General features: G+C 42.5%; 1 long non-coding RNA gene across 1 annotated transcript; it reads left to right on the forward strand.

The window, feature by feature from the left end:
- The first annotated feature begins 2,707 nt into the window (after window positions 1-2,707).
- LOC308484915 lies at window positions 2,708-9,256 on the forward strand. The gene is made up of 5 exons (XR_013990160.1): window positions 2,708-2,841; window positions 5,147-5,244; window positions 7,010-7,083; window positions 7,764-7,787; window positions 9,242-9,256. It is a non-coding gene; the product is annotated as an uncharacterized lncRNA (long non-coding RNA).
- Window positions 9,257-10,388: the final 1,132 nt, after the last annotated feature.

Genomic DNA, 10,388 nt, shown 5'->3' on the forward strand with positions numbered 1-10,388 from the left:
AGATGAGCGCCGCAACCCCAGAATCGGTCACGACTGGACCTAATGGTTAGGGGTCCCTTTAACTTTACCTTTACTGTGAAAGTCTCTCATAGGCCACACAGGGCTGTAGGCTAGGTTGCCAGGTCTGGCCCTTGCCATTCGTTTCAGTGATGATCTTGCAGGTATTTGTTTTGCCAAGTGCCTTTTTGAGAATTTGATTCACTGCTGGTCATTTGCTTTGTATTTTATTATTTTATATCTTTGTGATTTCATAGTTTTACAGTGTTTTAATGATGCCTGGTTTTTTTTTTAACAACAACAAAAAAGAGTTGGCAGTTTACAAATATTCTTATAAATGTATTTTTAAAAAGATCATGGTGCTCCTGCAATGCTTAAAAGTGTAAAGGCACCTCAAGGCATGGACAAGGCAACCACAAATGACAATTATTTTGGATGTTAGAGCTTGTTGTGGGCTTCATAGCTCCTAGGAAAAATGGAAAGAAAACCTATTTAAATAACCAAGATTCTGAGAATCCTGAGGCATGGTGGGTTATAAATGACTTTAATATAAAACGACCCAATTGCTCTAAAAGCTATAGAAGAAATGACAGGTGATAATCCTTACGGTTTCCTGGGGGCTATGCAAAATCTCTTCAGGGGACACATGTGTTGCCCAGGGGCTATTTTTCCCTGAAAGCAATAAATGGTGGGAGCAAAAAAGAGCCTAGCTCTGCAGTGGCTCACTTCCTATTAGCTTCATCAAAATGCCCCAACAGAGCCATCAGTGATGCCTGCACAGTATTGCCTTAGGTGATCTTTCAGAAGACAAGATGGTTACTTACATTTCCCATTGATATGGATGTGTTCCTTTATCTTCTAAACATCCAGCAGGTCATCATCCGAAACACTTTCTCCCTGCCCCCCACAACTCACATGCAAGTGACTATGTCAGTAGATGAATTTCTCCCACCCCGACCCCAATATTCACTTCACACATCATGCATCTGATATTGATCTGCAATAAACGGACTAGCGCACGGGGCTCTTTGTCTTCTTTACTTATATTTCCAGTTCCTTTGCATTTATTATCAGAACGCTGTGGGTTAAACCACTGAGCCTAGGACTTGCCGATCAGAAGGTTGGCAGTTCGAATCCCCGCGATGGGGTGAGCTCCCGTTGCTCGGTCCCTGCTCCTGCCAACCTAGCAGTTCCAAAGCACCTCAAAGTGCAAGTAGATAAATTGGCGGGAAGGTAAACGGCGTTTCCGTGCACTGCTCTGGTTCGCCAGAAGTGGCTCAGTCATGCTGGCCACATGACCCGGAAGCTGTATGCCTGCTCCCTCGGCCAATAAAGCGAGATGAGCGCCACAAGCCCAGAGTCGGTCCCGACTGGACCTAATGGTCAGGGGTCCCTTTTAGACCAACCTACCATTTGCACTTGGCTAAATGTTAAATCTCTGGCTCTGACAACACTGGGAAATTCTCAATACTGAGCGTTCTCAGCTCCACATTGGATGCTGTGGGATACGTTTATAATACTGTAGTAGTAGTAGTAGTAGTAGTAGTATTTATTTATTTATTTATACGCCGCTCATCTGGCTGGGTTTCTCCAGCCACTCTGGGTGGCTCCCAACAGAATATTAAAAATAGAATCATACATTAAAAACTTCCCTAAAAAGGGCTGCCTTCAGATGTCTTCCTTGCTTACAGCCACTTGCTTTATTTGGATCATAATAATGTTTTTCCTTTCTACTCATCAACCAAGTATTAAAACACACTCTTTCAGAAAACTTCACACCAAGCAAATATGGCTCAGTGTTTTTCAGTGCTGTACAAGGAGTAAATGCATTGCATTAGTGACTAGCCAAAGAAATAATGAATGGATTATTTGAAACTAGAGTGACACTGGATAATTCTGTAACATTTTTGAGAAATACTCATAAATTAATAGAATCAAATTGCTCTAGAGATGCACCATATGGAAGGGGTTAGGTAGAAGGTGCCCTCCCTGCCCTCTCCTCTTTCCAGCAGCGCCCCCCCCAGCCCCCCCAAAGGCTTCTCAGAGGGCCAGGGAATGCTGCTCAATGAGGTGGACAGGCCATGGGGCTAAGGAAGAAAATATGGAAAATTGGGCAGAAATACACTCTGTGAGTGGATGAACTGCATGATGAATGCTTCTTTGCTCTGGCATAAAACAGTAACAGATCCTCCAAGTGTCCCGATTTCCCAGGGACAGTCCTGGAATTACAGACGCCATCCCAGGACCTCCAAACATACAAACACTGCCAGAAACAGAAGAGAAAAATGCATGTTGTTTAATATCTGCATTTCTGCAAATGGCCACAACTTAGAGGATGAGAATTCTGTGACTGAGGAAATTGAGTTTTTTGGTTTAAAATGGTGTCTTGCTCATTATCTTATTATAAACAACCATACCAAGGTCATTTCTGTTTCTATTTTATTTCCAGTCCAGAAAGGTTTGGTCTTGTGTCCAGATCACATTTGGTCCACCTGGGCAGCTGTAAAGTGCTATTTGGAATGCAACTATCAAGGTTTGTTTTCATCTGCTCAATATGAACTCCTTCCATACTGTGAAACCTTACCTCAGCCTGCCAAGAAAAACAGAAGACCCTCTTTATGAGGTGGCCCTCCCTCCCTCCCTTGCATGCTGCAAAGAATTTCTCAGTGTGTTTCTGCTTTAGGAGATTCCTGTTTGGAAATGTCTCGCCGTGATAGTGATCTGTTCAAAGGACTCGGTCTGCATTAATTGACGTTTCTGCCTTGGCTTGGGTCTGTCATCCCTCACCCTTATCCCAGGCTGCATTCTGGAGCCTGAGTCCATCTCTGCTCTAGTACTTGGAAGGTAAGTCTCACTAAGTCCAATGGAACTTACATCTATCCCAAGTATCCACTATGAGGCTAGACAGGTGGTGTTTTTCAGCTGCTCTAATCAAAATCTCTGCTCAGAGGTTTCTGCTGTGAACTGTCTACTTTGCACATTTAATCTGACTTCAAAGTGGTTTAATTGTCAAAGCTTTCCCCATATAAACCTTTTTTTGTGTAATTTTTTTAAATCGGGGATTGTTGGAGCTTTCAGAGGTCTGCAATTCCAGGAGCTCCTAAACTGAACCTGAGAACTGAAGGTTGCAATCGTCTACACTTCCCCAATGGGATTTATGCCTGAGTAAACATGCATGGTCTCAGCACTGGATTCGAAACTGAAAGAGGGAGAGGGGAACAAATAGTTTCTTTTCATAGTATGTGCCCATCCATGACTTTGGAATGAGCCACTACTGATACTCCGGGGTTTTCTTACCTGTCTACATCTGGGTATTTCTGTAAGTCTGCAGTCTTGGTCCGGAAATGACATGGGACTGCAGGAAGCCCTACCTTTGTATAAGCTGTGTTTTGACCCTGTGCCACATATTCAACAAGTGTTTGTCTCTAGCGTCACTCCAGACTTCATTGCCTAATGTGACTTCAATGCCTAATGTCATCCGCATGCTGTCAAATAGCATCATATCACATGATAACTTTTCATTCTCCAGCATTTTGGGTGATCGTGAACGGTTGGTTCCAGGGTTACCAGGCATACTTACCTGGTGTTTCCTTTTGCAATGATGAGACATAATGGAGACACTGGTGACTTCTAAGATATATGGTTTATTTACACATATAGACAACCTGAATCTAGATGGAGAGAGTGCATTCACATCCCACGGGGTCCTTTTCCTTCCACTGCTGCAGCCTTCAGATTCCAAGAGACCTCAAACTTCATGTCTGACCCTCTCTGCACTATAAAACACGGCTCGCCTCGTGCTCTGCCCCCGCCTCTCCAGCTTGCAAAACAGACTTTTTCCTTGCTTGCTGACCTCATTGTCCACTGCAATGCTGCCCCTCCCTCCTGAAACTCTGGCCTTTTGTCTCTGCTAACTGTCTCTCACCTCAGCAAGGGACTTTACCCATTTCTCTGTTAATGGCTTTCTTAATGAGTTAATGACTTGGCCATTGTTAGCTACAGGAAAGTTCAGGCAGAAAAGCTGCTTTGTATATGTGGGACTCAAGCCATAGAAGACCTTATACCCTACCTGTGTCTTCTAAACTGAGAGCTAAGTACATCTGCAAACTATTGTGGAAGATGCCTGATGTGAATGATCAGTGAAGATCACATATTTGCTGGATCCAATAAGTTCATGCCTGACAATGTTGCAAGATTCACAGTGGCAGCCGCAAAACTGGGAAGAGCTTTCATCAAAGACAATATAGTGGATTGTAAAGTCTAATTGGCAATGATAGATAGAAATTTATTTGTGTAGGTCCATCTTTCAAGGTATATATGTATAAAATATTTATCACTGTATTTTATCAGGGTATCTGCACAGTGTACATAGAATACTTTCCTTTCCTTTTTGGTTGAAATGACCAAGATGGCCACAACAAAAAATAAACTTTGACTTAGTTAGTTATTAGCTTTGTTCCTTCAATGACCCACACTTAGCTAGCTTTGCCAAGCTGGCTTGTTAGCACAAGCTGAATCTGGCCAGGTTTGGCAAAATTTAATCAAACCTTGATTAATTCTAACTTTTACCAAATCCAGGAATTAAGGGGAGGACCCAAGAGTTTAGGGAATCCTTATCCCCCCTGATTTATAGCAGTGTGTTTTAAACAGATTTTATATATGTATATAGTTTTGATTCTATCAATGTTTGATTGTATTTTAATGACTGATTTTTTCTATGCTTTTATCTGTTCTTAGTTTTATCTGCAAGTTGCCTTGAGTCCCATCAGGGGGAAACACGGAGTAAAAATAATTAGATAATAATCATAATACTACTAATACTACTGGAGTAGTTTTATAAACCTGCTCTTCCAGAGTTTGTGAAAATCTTGCAGGAGAGGAAACACCCAAGATGTGATGTAGTTATTTTATATTTGACTGTGATTAGGTCATGGCATGAAAGCTGCCAAAACTGCAGGCACGCTCCCCTCTCTTTTCAAACTAAATAGCATGGTTTGTTTCTGTCATGGTGGGTTGGAGAACAATTATAATTCCTATTACCATTTCGTTAACTGACACCATTGTCCAACCAGATGTTCCTAGAGAAACATTCTAAGAACTGGCAAACTCCAAAGGCTGTCATTTTGTAATTCATTTTTGTTTTGTTAAGTGCAAACACGCTAGATCCTGGTTTGGACCCATGCTGAAAGGTTACAACAATGAGCAGCATCGTGGCGCCCATAACAAAGCATCAAGAAGAGGAGTGAGGTAAACAGCCAGCGACTACAAGTACCATTCATTCATTCAAAGCATTCATTAAACTGTAGCAAGGACACTGTATGCTAGGAGCTAAATCCTATAAAAACTTAGAGCTCAGGACCTAAATACTAGGGGTAGTAAACCTGTAGAAACCTAGTTTTGAGCCCTACCCAAGCAAAGAAGCTGGGGGGGGGGGGGAGGTCACAGTAAACCAGAATCCTAGAATAAACCCTAACTTTGGAAGGTGCCATTGCATTCATGTTTGTGGACTTTGCACAGCTTCCGGTTGGCTTCTGGGAAAACAGGATGCTATACTAGATGGCTCTTTGGCCCCTGTTTTAGCTGGCACACTCACTTGCCCTCTTCCTCTGGCAGAGATGGTGTTTGGGTTTACTTGGCCCCAAGGGCAGATCTACTCTGAAACAAATGAAGCTTCAGCTTCAGGGCCCCTCATCCCAGAGGGACCCCAGAAATGACTTTAGTCCACATGGCCTAAAAATGATGGGTCCAGTAGACCCAATTTAAGTCATATGACTCAGATTGATGGCCTTTTTGTTGTATATATTGCAACAATCCCAAAGTTTGAGAGTCAGTAGCACAGATGTTGTAAAGATGGATTGTCGTGGTAACTTGAAAACTATAAGGCACAGGATTTTTTTTATTCACACCAGTGACTTTGACATGTGAGATTTTAATCAAAATCTGAGATGTAGTAGTTACTATTATTGTTTAAATGTGATCTGTCGTGAAAAAACCCTGTTGAAGAAGATAACGGTGGTTCCCCAGACCTCATTTCTGGTTGCAAAGGAGCCCCCATGACAGTCCACCTTCAGGGCCCCATAAATGTAGATCCACCACTGCTTGGCCCAATCCCAGCTGCTGACCAGGAGAGTTTGGGTTCAGCAGCAGCTCTTCTTCCACCTCTTTTGCAGGCAAGAGGCAGCAGAACAGAGCAACCCCCACTGCCTCTGCTGACCGTTGGCCATGGTGACTTGGGTGGATGGAGAGTTGCCGCCCCCCTACACTTGGAGGGCATCACATGGGCTACTCCCGCATCTTTAAAAGGGACATTGAATGAAGTTTTATGGAGCTACATCAACTGAGATGCCTGGAAATATTGCTAGTACTTTTGGCATTAACTAAACCAGTTTCAGTGCTAAGCACAATGGTGTAAACTGTCCCAGGGCAGCTGACATCTAAATTGGCAGTCCAGCATCTGTAAAAATCCTCTTCAGCACAGTTTTATCTCTTACTGGTTTCTTCCTTCTTATGCAATGACATTCATGTTTTCAGCTTTTGGTATATTTGACTGGTATAGATTATTTTTAAAATAGCTTTACATACCGTATTTTTTGCTCTATAAGACTCACTTTTTCCCTCCTAAAAAGTAAGGGGAAATGTGTGTGCGTCTTATGGAGCAAATGCAGGCTGCGCAGCTATCCCAGAAGCCAGAACAGCAAGAGGCTATCCCAGAATCTAGATCCCTCTTGCTGTTCTGGCTTCTGGGATTCAGAATATTTTTTTTCTTGTTTTCCTCCTCCAAAAACTAGGTGCGTCTTGTGGTGCGTCTTATAGAGTGAAAAATACGGTAATTTGTTACGACAAGATAGATACACCTTCTTGAAGATACAGAAACCCTCCTACAGGGTTTAGATAAAACAATTATTTCCAGAATTATGGGGATAAAGTACTATGCTGGCCCATTTTGCAGCATCTAGTTTTACATTCTCTATCACTCTCTAATAGAAGCTATTCTGTGTTGTTTTGCATCCAGAAATGCAACTAACCATCTATGGCTCTTTTGGTATAGAGCTGAGCTTGGAGAGCCTAGGACTTGCCGATCAGAAGGTCAGTGGTTCGAATCCCCGCGACTGGGTGAACTCTCATTGCTCGGTCCCAGCTCCTGCCCACCTAGCAGTTCGAAAGCACATCAAAGTGCAAGTAGATAAATAGGTACCGCTCCGGTGGGAAGGTAAACAGCTTTTCTGTGCGCTGCTCTGGTTTGCCAGAAGCGACTTAGTCATGCTGGCCACATGACCCGGAAGCTGTACACCGGCTCCCTCAGCCAATAAAGCGAGATGAGCACCACAACCTCAGAGTCGGCCACGAATGGACCTAATGGTCAGGGGTCCCCTTTACCTTTACCAGTTCAGTATGTCCAAAAAGGACCAGTTCCAGCTCAGTTCACTCTTTTACAAAACAAAGTAGCTAGATTCAAGTCCATCCAAATGATTAATGGCAAAAAACAGCATTCAGAATATTACAATCTGCTATGCTGAAGTAAAAAAATATATACTTAAGAAGACTAAGAAAACATCAAAGCACAGACACAGCATCTTTATCCCAGTATTCAGCCAAAAATGTTTCAAGAGCTGCTGAGGGAAGAAGGGAAGGTATTTTTATTGTATTGCTTGGCTCTCTGCTTATCTTTGCAATAGGCAACACTATGTACCATAATTGCTGTGCGGCTACAGAATCATTCCTCCTCCCTATTTCTCTCTCTCTCTCTCTCTCTCTCTCACATACAGCCACTGCTACCCCTCACAGAAGAGGTGCCTGCCCCTGAAAAGATTTTTGTGTTTTGCCAGGGAAGGGGGGCAAGCAAATGGCTTATTTTGTTGGTGTTGCAAATCAAAGAAGGGTAAAACATTAGGATAAGAGACCATCTTCTCACTCTTTTTCTCTCCCAAGTTCTCCCTACCACCACTCAATAGTAAATAATTAGAGGTGATCCCATTTGTTAGTGTTCTCTCTTGTGCTGGGATTTTCAAGAAGGACACTGTGCCCTACAAGCAGGTTAAGCACAGGGGGCTGTGGGGTCGGGGTGGATGCAGTGCTGGCCTGGTATGTATGTGACCATGAGGCAAACTGTTTCAAAGAAAAGAGCCAACACACCAATCTGGCGGTGATGCATGGATACCGAAGCTCTTCAGTGCAGACAGCATTTAAACACCCTCACTTCTACTCCTGGGCATGGTCGGCCAATTGGTGCCAAAGAAGGATAGAACTTTTTTTATGTATGCAACAACAGCAGCAAGAATACTCATCGCAAAGTATTGGAAGACACAAGATTTACCCACCCGGGAAGAATGGCAGATGAAGTTGATGGACTATATGGAATTGGCGGAAATGACTGGCAGAATCCGAGACCAGGGAGAAGAGTCGGTGGAAGAAGACTGGAAAAAGTTTAAAGACTATTTACAGAAATACTGTAAAATTAATGAATGTTAGAAAAATGTTGGAATGAAGTTATATGGCTTTAGTAGAAATGTTATAAGGAATTAAGTACAGATAGGTTAATAGAGCATTAAAGGAAAAAATAAGGTTAGAATGAGTTAAGATAATTATAGGATAGAAAACAGAGGAAGATGGAAAGGAATTGCTGAAATAATTAACAGAAGTGGAATACAAAAAGGGAGGTGTGAGGAGGTCGTGGAAATAAGTGAATGAAAGATGGGATAATGAAATTGTTTGATTTATTTTATTGTTTTTGTTTTGTTTTGTTAATTTGATGTGTTGTATTGTATTGTATTGTCTTTTTAGTGTTTAAGTTTTTGGAAAAATAATAAATATTATTTTTTTAAAAAATAAACACCCTCACTTCTAGCAAAGCACATGGGCCAGAGACATGGAATCAGTGATACATTGACAGAATATGGACAAACCAAATAAGGCTTTAGCCCCTCCCCCATTCAATTTGTTGCACTTTGTTCCTGAGAAGCTTATTCCACATTTCTGGGGCCACCACAGAAAATGTCCTACTCCTAATAGATGACAGCTTCACCTCCTGAGAGGACACAACCTGAAGCAAGAACTCATTGAGGGTTTTGCTTTGTTTTTACAATCAAGTGGTGTATCGATTTTATGAAATAAATAAATGGGCAAATCTTAAAGCTCTCAAGGAGACATACTGCACAGGGCGAGTGGCAGCGTCTGTATCGAGGGATGGGGCTTCTGGGTCAGCAGAGCTAGAGGGTGTTGACCTTCCTCCCTTGATCTGCTCCAGGGCCCAACGCAAAGGCAGGGAACCAGGCAGCGTGCCACCTGGCCTCTCACCAAAGCGGGAACTGTACCTGAGGCCCAAAGCAGCCACACTCCTGCATTGCAGGGGGTTGGACTAGAGGACAATTCTAGGAATCTGCAGTTCTACCATACTGGACTGTAGTTTTCTGCAGCACCTCTGAAGGAACACCTGTGTGAAGCATCATTCTGGTAGAGCAGTCATCCATGGATACCTTGTTTGTGGTGACCCTTTCCTGGAAGCTGGTGAATGCCAGCTGGCTCTCCTTGGTGTGGATCAACTGATCTTCTTCCTTCAAATCCTTGCAAGGTGCCATAAATACCAGTTCCAGAAGACTTCCCAGACTCCCTGTCTTGTTGGCCTCCCTTCTCATATGGTGTGCCTAGAGGCTTTGGCAAATGCTACCTCACAACAGCAACCTACTGGTACTTAAAAGCTTGCACTGGCTGCCCATAAGTTACTGGAATAAGTTCTTGTATTAATTTGCAAGGACCTTAACGACTTGGCTCCATGATACTTCTCTGTTACTGTTCTTCCATGGTTCAGATGCTGGGCTCTTAGCCACCAGAAACCATGCAGTCAGTACTGTGCGCCCGATTCTGTGAAACTCCCTGCCACCTGAGATTAGGCAGGCTCTCTAGTGTTTGACAAAGACCTTTCTATTCCAGCAGGCAATTTAATGAAGACTTCTGTTATTGGGATTAATTTTAATTGAATTTTTCCACTGTATGCTTTGTGTGATTTTTAGGTACACCGCTTAGAGATTTTGGTTATTACTGGGTAAGTGGTATATAATGAACATACATACATACATACATACATACATACATAAATAACAGCATTCCCAAAACCTTTAGGTATTAGATGGAGAACAGATGGGTGAGATGCTATACACAATGCAACATATTTTTATTTATTGCTCTAAGGCTCAACCCACTTTTCACTATATCAAGGGGAGGTCTATTGCCAAAGGATATGGTACTGTTTGGAGCTGAAAAGATTATGTATTATGTGATTTTTCCTGGACTGAAAAATCTTTACGTGTAGAACAGTAAAAGCTCTTAGGCCATTCATGTTGTTGTTGTTGTTGTTGTTGTTATTAATTGAATTTACCTGCCTATGCCTGCAGGTC

This window comes from Podarcis pityusensis (assembly GCF_964106645.2).
Source record: "Podarcis pityusensis genome assembly, chromosome: 1".
Classification (NCBI taxonomy): Eukaryota; Metazoa; Chordata; class Lepidosauria; order Squamata; family Lacertidae; genus Podarcis; species Podarcis pityusensis.